The 16674-nt window shown below is 47.5% G+C and overlaps 1 long non-coding RNA gene across 1 annotated transcript in view; it reads left to right on the top strand.

Moving 5' to 3' along the window:
* Positions 1 to 14936, top strand: part of LOC109276004 (uncharacterized) — a 67950-nt gene extending 53014 nt beyond the window's left edge. Inside the window, exon 3 of the long non-coding RNA XR_002084478.2 lies at positions 13750 to 14936. This is a non-coding gene — a long non-coding RNA (uncharacterized LOC109276004). The remainder of the gene's footprint in view (positions 1 to 13749) is intronic.
* Positions 14937 to 16674: the final 1738 nt, after the last annotated feature.

Genomic DNA, 16674 nt, shown 5'->3' with positions numbered 1-16674 from the left:
GTCTGTGCTGTTGGGTAGTAGAAAGGGCATTTGACTCCTCTGTGACCTTGGAAACGTCATCTGGAAACAACCTACATGGACCTCAAAGGGGAATGGATATACCAGCTAGAATACTAAATACTAAAGAGAAATGATTCCGAGTTTATATGTATGCAGATATACCTAGAAAACATAATGCTGAGAAGGGAGGGAAAAAAGCAAGTGATGGAATGATACGATATGTGCAGTTTGATGCCATTTATGTAATTTTGAAATACATATGCTAAACAATACTGCCCATATTGTGTTTTGCATACGATAGTTGATAGTGGATAGTGGGCTGGCTGAGGGGCCGTGGGGAGGAGGGACGGGGCAGAGATGGGGGCAAATGGGGCGTTGAGTCTATTTGTAATTAAAAAAATAAAAACACAGGATTAAGCAAATATAACTAATTCTTAACAGTTGTCAATTCTGAGGAGGAGACTTGGATGTTTGTAATATTACTGTTTGTATTTTTTGTGTGTTTTTAGAATGCAAGCTTGTGTTTTTAGAAGGCTCATCTTCCTAGGTCTCAGTTTCCCCATCTCTAAAATAAGGTAGTTCATCTAGAACAGTGGATGGGTATCGGATAACAGGACTTCGCAGACCAATGAAATTGCAGGCAAAAAAATGGGAACAGGGATGTCCATTTAAAATTTTTCCCAGAATAGATTTTAAAAAATGAATGATCTATTCTGATCATGATTTCAGAGAAAGAACACTAATGTAAAACTAGTGGGAAGGACACAATCACAGAATAGAGAGTTGAATAAGATTTTAGTCTTGTTTTCCAGTAACTTAGTGAAAGAAACACGTACTCACTGTAGAACATTTGGAAAATGTATTACTAACAGAATAAAAATTACCCATCTTTATTCTTAACATCCAGAGGGGGGTAATTACCATTAACATTTCAGCTCTTTCTTCACAGTATTTATTAAACAGATCTAGTGGGTGTATTTGTAATTTATATGTGGCTTCTGTGCCTTATTTCTTATTGTAAAAGCAATACATTAATGGAAATTTAGAAAAAAAAAACAAAAGGAAATGGAGATATTAATATTAATAGGCTTTCTCCCATATTAATTTTTCTCATCTCACCTTCAATCAAAGAAAACTTCCACAAATAGGTGTTTAGAAATAATAAGAAGAAAGAATAATAATACATGGTATTTGTTGAGCCTCCCTATGTGCCAAACCTTGTGCTAAAAGCTACAGAGGGCTCATCCCACTTTGTCCTCACCACAAGCCTGAAGTGGAAACTGTTATTGCCCCATTTTACAGATATGGAAGTTGAAGTTCAGAAAGGTGAAGTAAAAGCTTGCTCAAGGGGCACCTGGGTGGCTCAGTCGGTTAAGCCTCCAACTCTTGATTTCAGCTCAGGTCATGATCTCATGGTTTCATGGGATCTAGCCCCGCATCAAGCTCTGCACTACAGCGTGGAGCCTGCTTCGGATTCCTTCTCTGCCTTTCTCTTTCTCTCACAATAAATAAATAAACACAGAAAAAAATTTTGCTCAAAGTTATACATCTGGAACCTGACGTACAGAGAGGTTAAGTAAACCGTGTCAGTTCCCACTTTACCTCCAGGTGATTTGTTCTCTGCCTACCCTGTGCCCTGAGAACCTGCAGGTAGCCTGCCCTGAGTCTGAAGTTCAGTCCAAGGTCAGGGGACAAAGGCGCAGGTCCCAGTGACATGCAGTCAGGGGTGTGGTGGCCCCAACCAGAGGCTTCTCTGAGAGGTGCTCTTGGGGCTCAGCAATGGGGGTAGAACTTGTTCTTCTAATCAGCCAAGGCCATCTAGTCCTCTCTCTGAATCAACCCCCAGGGGGGGGGCTTTGGTCCAGGGTCAGCCCACCCAGGAGTCCTTGGGAAAGCTCAGGTTAGCCTGCTCATGAACTGTCCTGTCTTCAGGTTTGGTCCCCAACTCCTGTGTCTCAAGAACCAGGCAGGGGCACCCTTTATTCCTTCATGTTCATTCATTCACCTGCTCTGGACAGCATGCCTGCCCCATGCCAGGTGCTGCGGTGAGTGTTGGGGGTCTGCTGAGGGTCAAGAAGAAGAGATTCCTGCCCCCACAGAGTTCAGTCTTGGGAAGAGAGTTTACAGGTAGAAAGAGAGATGGCCCTAGGTGCCTGCTGTTTGCTCTTGGCACTGGTTCCAGACAGGCGACCTTCAGTCCATCCGTGGGCAGACTGGGACAGCGCATGCTGCTGGGCCACTGGGCCTCTGGGCCGCTGGGCGCAGGGGTGGTGAAGCCCGAAGCTCACACAATCTTAGGAGCCTTCCTTAGGAAGACAAGTGCAAGACACACAATTCTAGGTATGAAATTAGTGCCAACGAGAATGTTTACTTAGCACATGAGAAGAAAGCACAGCAAATAACGTAGTTTTTAAAGCGACCAATTCCGTAAACATCACAAAATCCAAATAAAACTAATTAACTGCCTGACACACCTCTGTTATATTTCATCTTACATTTTTGGCCCCACACCCTCTGATCACTGTGTGAATGCATTTTGAGGGCCCCTCCCAGGGGAAGTGTGAGAGCTAGTGAGGGGCTCTGACAGGTTTAAGCTTCGTTAGCTTTTTACTAAACCCTATATTTAATTCTCTACTTCATTGAATCCTCAGAACAATCCTATTTTGTAGGCACCGTGATTACCCCCATTTCATAGATAGAGCAACTGAGGCCTAGAAGGGCACTGGGTTGTCCCAGGTCATCTGCTCTCCACTGTGACCTTCACACTATCTTGTCCTACATACCTTGGGTTTGGTGAATAAACTCAGACACATCCCCAGCCCAAAATGCTCCCATGCTAGAAAGAGAAGGCAAGATTTGAAACCTGGAAAAAATGAAGTGCTATTTTTTTTTTAATGTTTATTTTATTTTTGAGAGAGAGAGAGAGAGAGCAGGGGAGGGACAGAGAGAGGGAGACACAAAACTGGAAGTAGGCCCCAGGCTCCACACTGTCAGCACAGAACCCAACACAGGGCTCGGATTCACAAACCATGAGATCATGACCTGAGCTGAAGTCAGAGGCTTAACCGACTGAGCCACCCAGGCACTCCTGAAGTGCTATTATAAGGCCGAATATGTTACGTGCCCCTACAACCCTTCCCTTTTTCCATCCAGAGCTTATTAACCTCTACCTCCTCCAGGAAGCCCCTCAGGATTCCATGGGCCCACTCTGGCCCCTTCATAGTTCCCTCTCTGGGACACATTTTCCCCAAATGGGAAACGATAGAAGGTCTCTTTCAACCATAGAATTACAGGATTCTGTTTTTATTTTTTGAGAGAGCCTTGAATCCTGTGGCCCAGCATCAACGGTGTAGGTCCACCCCATCCAATCTATCACCAACCCCTATACCCTCTCTGACCACTGCTCCTGGCCCCCAGTTACAGCCCCGACCAAGCTGCCATCCTTCCTCCCCTGGATTATGGCGACAACGTCAGTCTTCAAATGGCTGCCTGAGCATCTCCTCACTAACAGCAAGGAGCCTGCTTGGGATTCTCTCTCTCCCTCTGTCTCTGCCCCTCCCCTGCTCGTGCTTATGTGTGCCCACATGCTCTCTCTCTCTCAAAAATAAATAAATAAACTTAAAAAATTGATAAAAATAGAATAGGAGCAGCCGGCTTAGAAGAACATACAACTCTTGATCTCAGGAGGGTTGTGAGTTCAAGCCCCACGCTGGCAGTAGAGGTTACTAAAACAAGCAAACGAACAAACAAATTAAAAAATAAAATAGAATAAAGACAACGACCCTACATGGCTTCCGTGCTCTCGGACCCCAGCTCATCTTTCTCTCCTGCACTCTGCCCTTACCAGTCCCACTGGCCACATGGCCAGCTCTTTGTCACCTCAGACCTTCACACATGCTGTTCCCTCTGTTGGGGACACTCTTCCCCACTCCTCCCCAGGCTAACTCCCATGTGCCATTTCCACCTCAGGTGCGGTATCTCTTTTTTGGGCAACCGTCAGTTTAAATGGAGTTGCAGGGAACAGAAAGTGAGGTACCCTACTGTAGAGGGCTGAAAAGTGGTCCTCAAAGATATCCGTCCCTAATCCTTAGAACCTGTGTTACCTTGTTTAGAAAAAGGGTAACATTCGCAGGTGTGATTAAATTAAGTACCTCGAGACAGGAAGGTTATCCTGGGCAATCTGGTGGGGGGAGCCAGGCCAAATGCAATCACATGTATCCTCATAAGAGAGACACAGGGACAGGTTCATCACATATATAGAGGAGAGGGAACACGAAGATAAAGCAGGGAGAGATGTGAAGATATTGGCCTCGAACACTGGAGTGACATAGCCACAAGCCAAAGAATGCCAGCAGCTCCTGGAAGCTGGAAGAAGCAGGGAACAGATTCTCTTGAAGGGCCTCCAGAGGGAGTGCAGCCCAGTGAACCCCTCGGTTTTGGCCCAGTGATACCGACTTTGGACTTCCAGCCTCCAGGACTGTGAGAGCATAAATGCCTGTTGTTTAGGTCACCCAGCCTCTACTAATTTGTTACGGTGACAATAGGCAATGAATACATCTACTCAATATCATTTTTCCCATTCACTCTTTGTACAGAATTTTCATTTCAGTAAGGATACCCTGCTCATTTCTTCATTTATCAGCCTCCTTTCCAGCCAGGTGTGGCTATGGGACTATGTTCGGGCCAATACAATATAAGCAGAGGTTGTGTGGATTTCTGTGAAGGCTACTTAAAAGGGGGATAGAGAACCAATGTGTACCCTTTTGCTCTCCCATCCTCCATGCTTTCCATCTGGAATACAAACGTGAAGGCTGACACTCTAGCAGCCATCTTGGGAACATGAAGTACAACAGAGGCTTCTGTTCCTGAGTTGCTGAACCAATACCAGCAGCCACTGCCTTCAGACTGCTCATTATGAGAAGTAAACTCTTATGTGCTTATGCTACTCTCTTTAAGATGTGTTAGTAACAGCTGTTCACAATCCCCACTGAAAAATCTTTCCTATTTTTCCACCTCATACCATCTATGTAAGTCATCGGAATGTATAATAATACCTGTACTCGTGTGTTTATTTGTTTAATGTCTGCTTCCTCTGCTAAACTGTAATTTCCATGAGGGCGGGGCTTGGGTCTGTTTTGTTCATAGCACAGGACCTGGCACAAAGTTGGTGCTCGGTGGGTATTTGTTGAACGAATGAACAAATGCCTCTCTTAGTGAGGTCCCAGGCATATTATAAGACAAAGACCATGATTCATTCCTCTCTTCTCTTTAGTGCAGCCCTGGGCTGCAAATCAATGTACCTGGAGTCCTGATTAAGTAGAATGGAATACAAAGAATTGAAAATATCTGGGCTCCAGTCTGCCCTGTGGCTTCTTAATAGTAAGTGCTGAATAAAGTTTTATAAAGTGACTCAGGAATAGACTGGCCCTCTGGAGAAAGACAAGGATGTTTAGGGATGGCATTTCAGTGTGGGATATGAGGCCCTGAGAAAGGAGTGTCTGCTGAATCCCCAACCAGCCATCAGATTTGCAGGGCATGCAGAAGCCAACTCTAAGTTCAACCAGGCTGTGCCCATTTCAAATTCCTGGGAGCTGAGGCTCAGATGGGGACAGGGACTTGCCTGAGGTCACTTGGGGTGGTAGCAGAGTCAGATAAGGCTGCTCAGCTTCCAATCCAGCCCTTCTCCCTGTTTAGTGTTCTCTGTACCCTGTCATCTTCTAGATGATAAGACAAAGGGAAAGGAGGTGTGCATGACTGGGGCTTCCCCGGTCCCAGCTAGAACATCAGCAAACAATCTTCCCGTTCACAGATGTCATTGCTGAGGCGCCATGAGGCTGCGGGTCCTGCACCACAAAGAGTTTGCAGAGGCTAGAAACCCAGACCAGAAGTACCCACTGTGGAGCTTTTCCCACACTGGCATCCTGTCTCTTGACCAGGGCTATAGCAAGTGTCACCACCCAGGCTGGGGGCAAATGGCTGCATTCCTCCCGGTGTTCTCAAGCTCCAACCTCAAGGCTGGCAGGTTTAGGATAGACTGTTCACACTTTCTTCACATGTTAGCAATTCAAGGTTCCCAGCCTGAGAAATCTGCTTGCCTGACCGTGACTGTCCTTCAGGTGAAGAAAAGGAAAGCCAAGAGCATCCCAGGGTCTAGTCCAGGGTGACATAGCAATCAACCATGGTGGAACCAGGGCCAAGGTCTGACATGTGTCTCTTGGCCAGTGTTCAGCCACCTGCGGTTTAGCAGTGACCTCTAACAGGGCAGGCAGAGGAGGGGAGACACAGCCCTGGTGAAAAAGAATGATGTGTTTTAGCAAGTTTAAGGTCGAGCGTTTCTCCCTCCACAAAAGTAGCCAGTGCCTTGTACTCCCAGAGCCGTTCTCAAACTTTCTAATCTCAGGACCCGTTTATACTCTTAAAAATTGATGACCCCAAAGATCTTCTTTTTTGTGGTCATTATATCTATCAACATTCACTGTATCAAAAATTAAAACATATATAATAAATATTGATTAATATAAAAATAACAATACACATTCTAATATAGAACCTATTTTATGAAAAATAACCTTATTTTTGAAAAAAAATTGTGAAGAGTAGCATTGTTTTACACTTTTCCAAATCTCTTTAATGTTTGGCTTAAAAGGAGACAGCTGGGTTCTCATACTTGTTTCTGTATTCAGTCTGTTGTGAGATATCGTGACACGTAGCCTCTGGAAAACTCTATTGTACACTCATGAAAGAATGAGAGTAAAAAGCCAAGTAATACATTGGTCTTAGAGTGCAATTTTGACCTCATGGATCCCAAGGGTCTTGGGGAACTTAGGGGTCCCTGGACCATACTTTAGAACCAGTGGTCAGCACTCTGTGAGGTGCTTCCTGTTGTCATTTCCATTTTATGGATGAGCAAAATAAGGCTCAGAGATGTTATGAGGCTCGCTCAAAGGCACATAGCCAGTAACAGTCGTATCAACCCAAGATAATCGGCTCTAGGGAAGTGTGTTCCTAACAGCAGCATCGCACTCCAGCCCCTCGCTGATGGACAGATGTTGTAGGAGGAATGCGATCAGGAAGGAGCCAGAGGTTCTGGGGTACCCCAAGAAGGGAGCGGTAGTGCGGTTGTTGAGATTCTGAACTTGGAAACAGTGCCTGGACCCGCATCCTGGCTATGCCCTGTATGTGCTGGGTGACCAGGGACAAAGTGCTCAACCCCTCTGAACCTCAGATAGTCCCTCTGTGAAATGTGATGATATGATATTTACATCACAGGGTCATTGGGAGGATTAAATGTTAATTTATGCAAATTACAACAGTGCTCAGTAAATGTCGTATATAGTTCACATCTTTTAGATGGCATAGATTTGTGAGCAGGGCCATGGACGTGGTTTCACTGAAGCTAGAGGCAGGGGTTGGGGGGGGGGGGTGCAGATATAGCACAGGTCCTGAAGGGAGGGCCAAGGGAGGGAGAAGACACGTGGCCTGGAGGGCGGAGGAGGGGCTTCCAGACTAGGAGCACATCACTCTCAGGTGGTGGGCGGTGGGCACAGATGCCCAGGGACTCTGGGCGTGTAAGCCAGCAATGACCTGCAGTGTGACAGGAGAGCCGGCCTCACCTGCCCCAGGGCACAGAGGCCAGATCCCCAGGGTCAGCAGCCTGGTCACTGGGACCTAGACCAGACCTCCAATATCCCTCCTGGAAAAGCCACCAGACCACCTCCTCTCCTGACCCCCTTTAGGGGGTGAAGCCCCCAGCTCCCTGTTTCTCCCGGCATCCCAGCCCTAGAAAATCGTCTAAACCACAGTCAGAGGATCCTGAGAACCATCTTGCCACACTGCTCCCTTTTCCTTTTGGCAGGTGAAGAACCTGGGCCCCAGAGACGTAGCTGGACCACTCGCACCACACAGCAAGTTGGGGACAAAAGGCCCAGGCCACTTGGCATCTGATTCTGGTTGTATGCACTGAGCCACCCCTCCTCCCTTGCTCAGCAGGGACTCAGGCCCATGTGCTGTTGTGTGACCTCAGGCAAGATGCTTAACCTCTCTGTGCCTCAGTTTCCTTAACTATAGAATGGAAATAACAATTTTACTTCCTTCATTGGGGTATTGTGTGGATTAAAGTAAGTCAATTGACACAAAACACTTAGAACACTACCTAGCTTTCAATACTGGTAGTCAACACTGTGATCACATTACCGTCATCACCATCATCATCATCGAGGTCTTGAACATCGTTAGGGGATACACTGGGGGTGTTCCTTGTTTGAGGCCCTGGGGACAGATGGGTAAGCACAGAATTGTGTTCTGTCTTCTCCTGCCTGCAAACTGATTCACAGGGTGATTTGGGGCACATTGTTCACTATGCCTGGGCCTCTGTGTCCCCAGCTGGACTGGAGGGGGAGCTTTATTTCTTATAAAATTTCTATTGTGCCTCTAGTGCCATGGCATTTCTCTGGCAATACTGACCATAAAAATGTGCACGACTACTCCCTGCAGTATCATTTATAAGGCAAGAGTAAACATTTAGAAACCGTCTCTGTCCCCTTCCTCATTGGAGTTTTAAACACGGGGGAATAATAGCCCCAAACTGAAAGTAATCCAGATGTCCCACAGCAGGTGCACAGATATTAAAAACTGAGACAACCACATGAAGGAATGTTCCTCAGCAATGAGAAGCAGTCACCTCCTGGTAACACAACAATGTGGGTGAAGCTCAAAAACACTGGATGGGGTGAAGAAGCCCCAAAGAGTGCCTACTGTATGAATCCATTGAAACAAAATTCCGGAAAAAGGAAAGCTAAGCTATAGGGGCAGGAAACAGTCTAGGGGTTGCCTGGGGCAAGATGTGGGGGCAAAGGATTGACTACAAAGGGGCATGAAAGAACTTCTGGGGTAACATAAATAGTCTGGATTTTGATTATGGTGATGGTTACATGACTATATAATTAAAAAAATTTTTTTAATGTTTATTTTTCAGAGAGAGAGAGAGAGACAGAGAGTAAGCGGGGGTGGGACACAGAGAGAGACAGACAGATAGACAGACAGATAGACAGAATCCAAAGCAGGCTCCAGGCTCTGAGCTGTCAGCAGAGAGCCCGATGTGGGACTTGAACCCATAAATCACGAGATCATGACCTGAGCCGAAGTCGGACACTTAACCGACTGAGCCACCCAGGTGCCCCATGACTATATAATTTTTGAAAGTCATTGAACTGTACTCTCGAAACGAGTGTATTTTATTGTATGCAACTTATACCATAATAAAATTGATTAAAAAACAAAATGATGGTTCACACACACAAAGAAAGCTCTGGATTTGTCACAACGAGAGGGCTACAACTTTGGCATCAGCATGGAAAGACGTCCATGTTTTGTTGTTGAATGAAAAATAAAGGCAAATTATGTGACAGTCCTGTTGACACTGACATTTGTTGAGAGCTCACTGTGGGCCAGGCCCAGGCTAAGAGCCTCACCTGCATTACTTTGTTAAACCTCGACAATGTCCATATGAGGTTTTACAGAAGAGAAAACTGAGGTCCAAAGAGATGAGGCCACGCGGGACTCTGGGTATGAAGCCAAGGAGCCACACTGTTGGGACCTGGGACACACTGAGCCACCACACTGAGCTCTACGGTATGATTTCAGTATAGCCAATAACTGGCAATGTTAGTCTATGCACAGGCAAAATCTGCAAGGGTGATCCCAATCTGGGCCCACGGGTTACGTCTGGGAGGTGCACTTATAGGTACTTTCACTTTCAAAACTATTTCTGTTGAGTTTACTGTAGCTTGCCTAAATTACTTTCCCAATCAGAGAAAGCAGTATAGATTTAAAAAAAAAAATTACTGAAAACATTCCTGTCCTGTATCTCATCTGCTCAGGATCCCGGCACCGTCTCCTCACTGCTCTCTCTCCTAGACGGGGCCACATGCCTGCCCAGAGCCCCAAGGCCCACTGATAAAGACTGGGGCACACTGAGACCCGTATCAGGCCTGAGCAGCCCTTTGCAGTCCCATCCATCTGGTCCCCCCAGGGAGGGTGGGCCCTGTTCCAGAAATCAGCAGGCTCCGTGGCCCTGGAGATAACAGGAGCTTGGTGGTAAGGACCAGCAGGGTGAGGGTCTACAGCAGGGGGATGGGGTGGTGAGTCAGAAGTGTGAGCAGGCTTCTCCCCACTGGGCAGACGAAGCTGCTGAGACCCATAGAAGGTGTGACCTGCTTGGTCTGTATGGCCCTGGCTCTGTCCGCTGTGTGGCTCTGGGCACATTTCATGCCCTCTCTGATCCTCAGGTTCCCTTGCGATCCTTTGGTTCCAGCTTGGTCCTCTTTTAGGAAGTAACCTGGGCCCTGAAACCAGTCTTGAGAGTCCCTAGTGTGTAGGCAGAGAGCAGGATGCACATGACGTCCTCGGCCCCCAGCTTCAACTCCAAGTGGACGCGTGGAGGCTCAAAGGCGCTCTTAGGACGCTGAACGCATGCGCACATGCCTGTCTGCGTGTACCCACATCCGCAGGCCCCAAGGACAACGAGCAGGGCCACCCTGGGCCAGGCCAAGGTTTGTTTACATGTCCAAAGGTCAGATGCTGCCTGCCAGGGAGGGCCTCAGCTGGTGAGAGTCTGCAGCTGTGTGCCCAGGACACAGATAACATGTGCCCCGGGGAGGGGCGGGCAGCCCCAGGAGAGGGTGGGACAAGAGTGACACCCAGGCTTCCCTCCCTGGGAGCGCCTGCTGGTTCTGCTGCTGTGGGCCCTGCCTGGGGAGTCTCCACCTCCCCTGCGTGCCTACAAGCCCCCGGGACCACTTAGCTTGGTTTCCCTGAGCCTATGCCCGCTCTGTACTGCTCACCACTTCTTTGACACCACTGGGTGTATTCACCTCGTGGAGCCTCAGTTTCTTCATCTGTAAAATGGGGATAATCATGGCTCTTTCCTGATAGGGGGCAGAATGGAGCCCTGGGGCTAAGGCCTGATTGTGCCAGGTGAGTGGGAGGGGCTTCACCCAGGGGTCTCTAATGTTAGGGATAGCTCCACATTCTGGAAACCCCCTCTGCACTGTAAGGAGGCTTAGGGGTCTCCGTCTGCACCTGAAGTCACAGGATGGGGCCTAGAAGTCCTGCCTGTCCCTTTCCACCTTCTTCCCAGTGGTATTTCCCAACTGCCTGCATGCCTGCAGTTCTACCTCCCCCCCCCCCCCCCACCCCCCACCCCCCCCGCCCCGGGCACCCATTCATCCCTCTCATAGCCACTGCCCTTAAGCAATCTCTCAGCTTATGTCAACAAAAGCACAAATGTAACCTAGTGGGCTTGTGGTCTGGCTGTGGAGATGGGATTTGTACACAGCAACTTAAAAAAGACTGGAAGCTAGGGGCGCCTGAGTGGCTCAGTCGGTTGAGCGTCCGACTTCGGCTCAGGTCACGATCTCACAGTCCGTGAGTTCGAGCCCCGCGTCGGGCTCTGTGCTGACAGCTCGGAGCCTGGAGCCTGCTTCCGATTCTGTGTCTCCCTCTCTCTCTGACCCTCCCCCATTCATGCTCTGTCTCTCTCTGTCTCAAAAATAAATAAACGTTAAAAAAAAATTAAAAAAATAAAAAATAAAAAAAAGACTGGCAGCTTTTCAATGCGTCTGTGCCCTGTGCACACACAGGGGGTATGCGTTCAGCCTGAGTGTCTGCCTGGGAGGGGACACTTTCTTCTCTCATCTCTCCCCCTGGGACATTCCTTTTTTAAAGTTTATTTATTTATTTTGAGAGCGAGAAGGAGCAGGAGGGACAGAGAGAGAGAGGGAGAGAGACAATTCCAAGCAGGCTCCATGCTGCCAGCCAAAGCCTGACGCGGGGCTCAAACTCACGAACTGTGAGATCATGACCTGAGCCGAAATTAAGAAAAGGACGCTTAACCGACTGAGCCACCCAGGCACTCCCGCTGGGACATTCTTGCTTCCCCAAACTCTCACTACCCACCTCAAGGAAGAAGGATGCTGAAATATATACCAAAAAATAATTTGTATTAAATCGGCAAAAAGTGTGAGCACTGATCACCAGCAGGGCTGGAGAGACAGACTTCCCCCTCACTGTGGATGAGAATGATAGTGGGCACACCCCCCCAGGTGGGTGATTAGCATCTCTCTCAACACACAACCACACACATGACCAACAACCCATGGGTCACCTTCCTGGGAATCAATGGAACAGAAATGCTACCACAGGCTCATCTGTTCATGCATGTTTGTGAAAGCTTTTTTTTTTTTTTTTTTTTTTTTTTTTTTTGCGGGAGGGAGTGGGTAAAAGCATAACCATATTGGAAGTATTTCAAATGACTGTCCACAGAGGTTGATTATCTAGACATTGTGTGATCCAACCACGCTATGGAAAAGTAAAGCATGGACTCCCTTGGAAATGTTTCCAAAATTCACTGCCGGTGAGAGAAGCAAGTTGAAGAACATGCAAAAACAGAACTCTGAAAAACACATGTAAAACAAAACTATTCTCTCCCTTTCTTTTTGAAAACAATTTTTTTTTTTAACATTTATTCATTTTTTGAGAGACAGAGCATGAGTAGGGGAGGGGCAGAGAGAGAGGGAGACACAGAATCCGAAGCAGGCCCCAGGCTGTCAGCACAGAGCCCGACGTGGGGCTCGAACTCACTCATGAGCGGTGAGATCATGACCTGAGCCGAAGTTGGATGCTTAACCAACTGAGCCACCCAGGCACCGCAACTCTCTCCCCTTATTAACAAGTCGCATATATGGCAACTCAAGTCTATTGGCATGGGAAAGTTCTGGAAGGAGTCACGCCAAATGATTAACCTAATGCATGCCATTTTCTAGCTGTGTGACCTTGGGAAGTGACTTAGCCTCTTTCCTCTTCCTGAAAGTTGGTAATAACAAACCTCACAGGGTTGTGAGGAGCTTTAATGTAATTATTATAAATCCTTTGGCACATAACAAGCAGTCCATAAATATTTAGGGAAATAAAGCAGGAATCCATTTTCAGCGGAACTAATTTATTCTCAGGAGTCAACTTCCAGCTCAGTTTCAGTGCTCGAGGCTGGTCTGCCTGCCTTTGCTGTCACCTAGCGGTCACAGTAAGAAAGCACACACTGGAGCGCTTTCTGCTCCCTTCCTGCCTTTATTCGTTGTGGAGAATAGAGCACCCTGTCTCTCCACAACCCAAGTCCCTCTGCGTTCCTCCAGGGCCTGCAAAGCGTCAGGCACTCCTGTGCCTTGGGGTTGGAGACTGGCAGACTCCGGAATGGTCCCAGGGCCTCTCTGAGTCTTGGTTTTCTCATCTCAAGAAGGGGAGTAGTAACAGCTTACTTCATACCTTTGTAAGGATAAAACGCAATAATGCATGTAAAGCACTTAACACTGGCCCTGACACAAAAGAACATCCTAGAAATGGTAATTATTGGTATTTACACACTTATCTCCTTACTGCTTAGGAGAGCTGTATTACACCCATTTCACAGATGAGGAGCTCGAGACTCAGAAAAGTCGAGGTAACTTGCCCGCAGCCACTTGGCTAAGAGAGCACCAGCCAAGATGAGACTGCAGGCCTGCCCAGGAGCTGCCTCCCCACCCTTAGGCTACCATTTCACATGCTCATCTGCAAAGGAGTTGTAGGGAGCAGTTTCTTACCACCACTCGTGCCCGAAGTTTGGATCGCACCTACCAGGAACATTAAAAAAAATATACTGAGATATATACTGACCGTTGCTGTCTAACAAACTGCTTTACAACCGATTTTGTGTCCTAGATGTTCCTGTCTTCTCATCCGAGTCCGGGCCCGCAGCTGGCCGTAGTAATCTGAAGGGAACTAACTGGGGAGCTACCTTCTTCCAAGGTCATGTGGCTGCTAGCAAGATTTACTCTCAAGGATTGTTGGACTGATGTCTTCCCAGCTGTTGGCCAGAGGCCACCCTCAGTTCCTCAGTTCCACGCATCAATGTCTCCTGTGTGGGAGTTTGCTTCATCAAAGCGTGCAAGCCGGGTGTGGAAGCAAGAGCAGGGTGGAAGTCACGATCTTTTGTAGCCTGATCGTGGAAGTGATTATTGCCGTGTTCTATTTGTTAGAAGTGAGTCACTGGGCCCAGCCCATCCTGCACAAAAGGAGAGTACACAGGGGCTTGAATACCAGGAAGAGGGGATCACAGGGGGCCATTCTAGAACCTTTCTGCCTGCCACACCAGTCGCCAACTTTTAATTTTGCCAGAGAAGAACACTTAGAAAATCAACTCCCACCTCTGGTTACCATAACTTCATAAATGAAATAGACCTTTTTACAATCTGTCTAGATACAAAGAGATAATTTCATAATAAGGGGCAGTCCCTTGTGGGTGAATAAATGTAGCCTCGTGCAAAATGCCCGCATGGTCCTCAGTTTTCTCCCTCTGCAGAGCTCTGGTGTCTGGCTTAGCACCAGGAACCTCCTCTCCTGCCTGAAGCAGGATAACACAGCAGCTGGTGGGTGGAGTTAAGAGAGGAGGGGGTGGGTTGGCCTGAGCATGGCTGGGGCCCACACAGTGCCTAGCACTGCCCCCCCCCCCAAGCTGGTTGGCTGAATGAATGAATACATCAGTGAGAAACTTCATGGGGACGTGTCACTTTTACCCCCAACTCTCAGACAAGGAAACCCAGCCTTGTAAGGCTAAGTGACAGCTGGGCCTAAGCCTTCAGGGCTAGAAAGGACATTATATTTGCAGGGTGCTCTATTCTCCACAAATCCCTTCTGCACCCATTAGCTAAGCTGATAGTCTCAATGCCCCTGGTTGTGGGAAGAAGTTTGCCATTTCCCATGTTAGCACTGAGCAAACAGGTTCAGAGAGGTTAAGCACCTTGCATGGACCCGGAGAGGGCTGAGGGAGGTTTAAAAAAAAAAAAAAAAGCAGCAAGGGTTACTGAGCAGGGAGGGTCCAGCAGGGGTCATTTGACCAGTCTCCCAGGTCAGGAGTCAGTTATAGGCAACTGGCCATGAGCCTATATGAGGGGCAACTCTGGGGCCATGAGCCATCTTTATTCCTCCAAAGTTGGGCCAGAGGTGGCTCTGTGGCAGGTGGCACCAGGGTACCACTGAGTCACATGGCCCCAATGCAAAGGCAAGAGACCCTAGAACAAGCAGCCAAGTTAGCCTCAGAAACTCAGAACTTTTTCCACTTCCCCTTTACTTGGGCCAAAGCTGCCCCATCCCAGCCCCTCAGCCCGGTTCCCAGGGTGCCCCTGCTGCACAGGGTGCCGCTTGCCCACTTGGCCTGTTCCACTGCATATTCCCTGGTTTAGTTATGCTTTCCCTTCTTGAGGAGCACCCCCTTGGGGCTTCTCTCTGCACCCCCCACCCCCCAGCAGAGCACGTGACCAGTGACATCACTGGAGTGAAATGGCCACCCTCGTCTGGTCTTTATTGTACCCAGGAATATCCACTCTCAACCCACATACAAAATCCCGAGATTGGATGCTACGGTCACCCCTTTTCACAACAGAAAAAAGCCCCAGGAACCAAAAGGTTGGTGAACATGGTCGAATCACACAGCAAGTATTTGGTGCCACAGGTGAAAGGTGGAAAGGCCACATTTAAAAATCCTCATCCCTGCATGCAAGGCACTGGGCTAACACTTTTATAGACAACACATTATCTCAATTGCCGGCACAAGGGGGCCACTATCATTAAATCCATTTTACCCACGAAGAAATTAAAGTTTAGCTAGGCCAAGTGACCTGCCCAAGCACGTCAGGGAGGAACGGGGATGGAACCCGCAGCCGGCCCTCTTCTGCAGAACATTCCACTGCCTGCAAAACTGTGGGCAGATGCATATGGTTACTAGACTCTTAGGAGTCAGGTCCTGCTTTTCAGTTCTCCTTTGGTGGTTGTTATCTTTGTTTCCCTGACCATGTGCTGTAGGCTAAGGATGTAACTCTAGAGTCGCCATTGTAAAGGCAATTAGATAACTTTAATGAAGAATGCCAAACAAAAAAAAATCTGACTTATGGCAAGATATATCATGATTAGCCATAGAAGATGTCAACTTTTTCCAGCTTATAAGTGCAAAGCAATACAATCAAAACACCACTGAGGTGTTCTGCAGAATTTAATACACTTATTCTAGAACGACATGGAAGAGGAAACAACAGTCAAGAAATTCGCGAAACTGGAAGACGCAGAAGGAACACGTCTCCTATCAGATAGCCAGACTTAGTATAAAGGCTTTTTATCTATAATTAAGAGAGTACTGCTCTGGGAATACATATTAAGAAAAGAAAAAGCATCAGGAAAACCAGTCTTATCTCACCACCTTGGTCATGAAAGAAACCCAAGTGAAAACAAAGTCACCTTTTATATCCATCAGACTGCCAAGGATGAAGAATGACAATTTTCAGGATTGGGGACACGTGAGAAATCAGACACTCTCTACATTGATGTCTGCACGTGTAGGTAGGGGGATTGAGAATGAGTCAAACGTTCCTGGGAAGGGGTTTGGTAATATATATCAAAATGCAATGTGCCACGCTCCTTGACCCAGAGGATCCCCCTCCAGAATTTGTCCTTATGTCATTAATGATGTCTCTTAACGGCATTGTTTACAATAGGAAGATGTTGGAAGCTGCTTCAACGTCCATCAATAAGAGATTGGTCAAATAAATCGTGGTATGCCCATACAACACAAGTATCACAAAAGATTAAAAACGA

Source organism: Panthera pardus, unplaced genomic scaffold, assembly GCF_024362965.1.
Source record: "Panthera pardus isolate Hobbes unplaced genomic scaffold, ASM2436296v1 HiC_scaffold_2, whole genome shotgun sequence".
NCBI lineage: Eukaryota > Metazoa > Chordata > Mammalia > Carnivora > Felidae > Panthera > Panthera pardus.
Note: the sequence above shows the minus strand (reverse complement) of the source record. Positions and strands in the feature narration are given on the sequence as shown.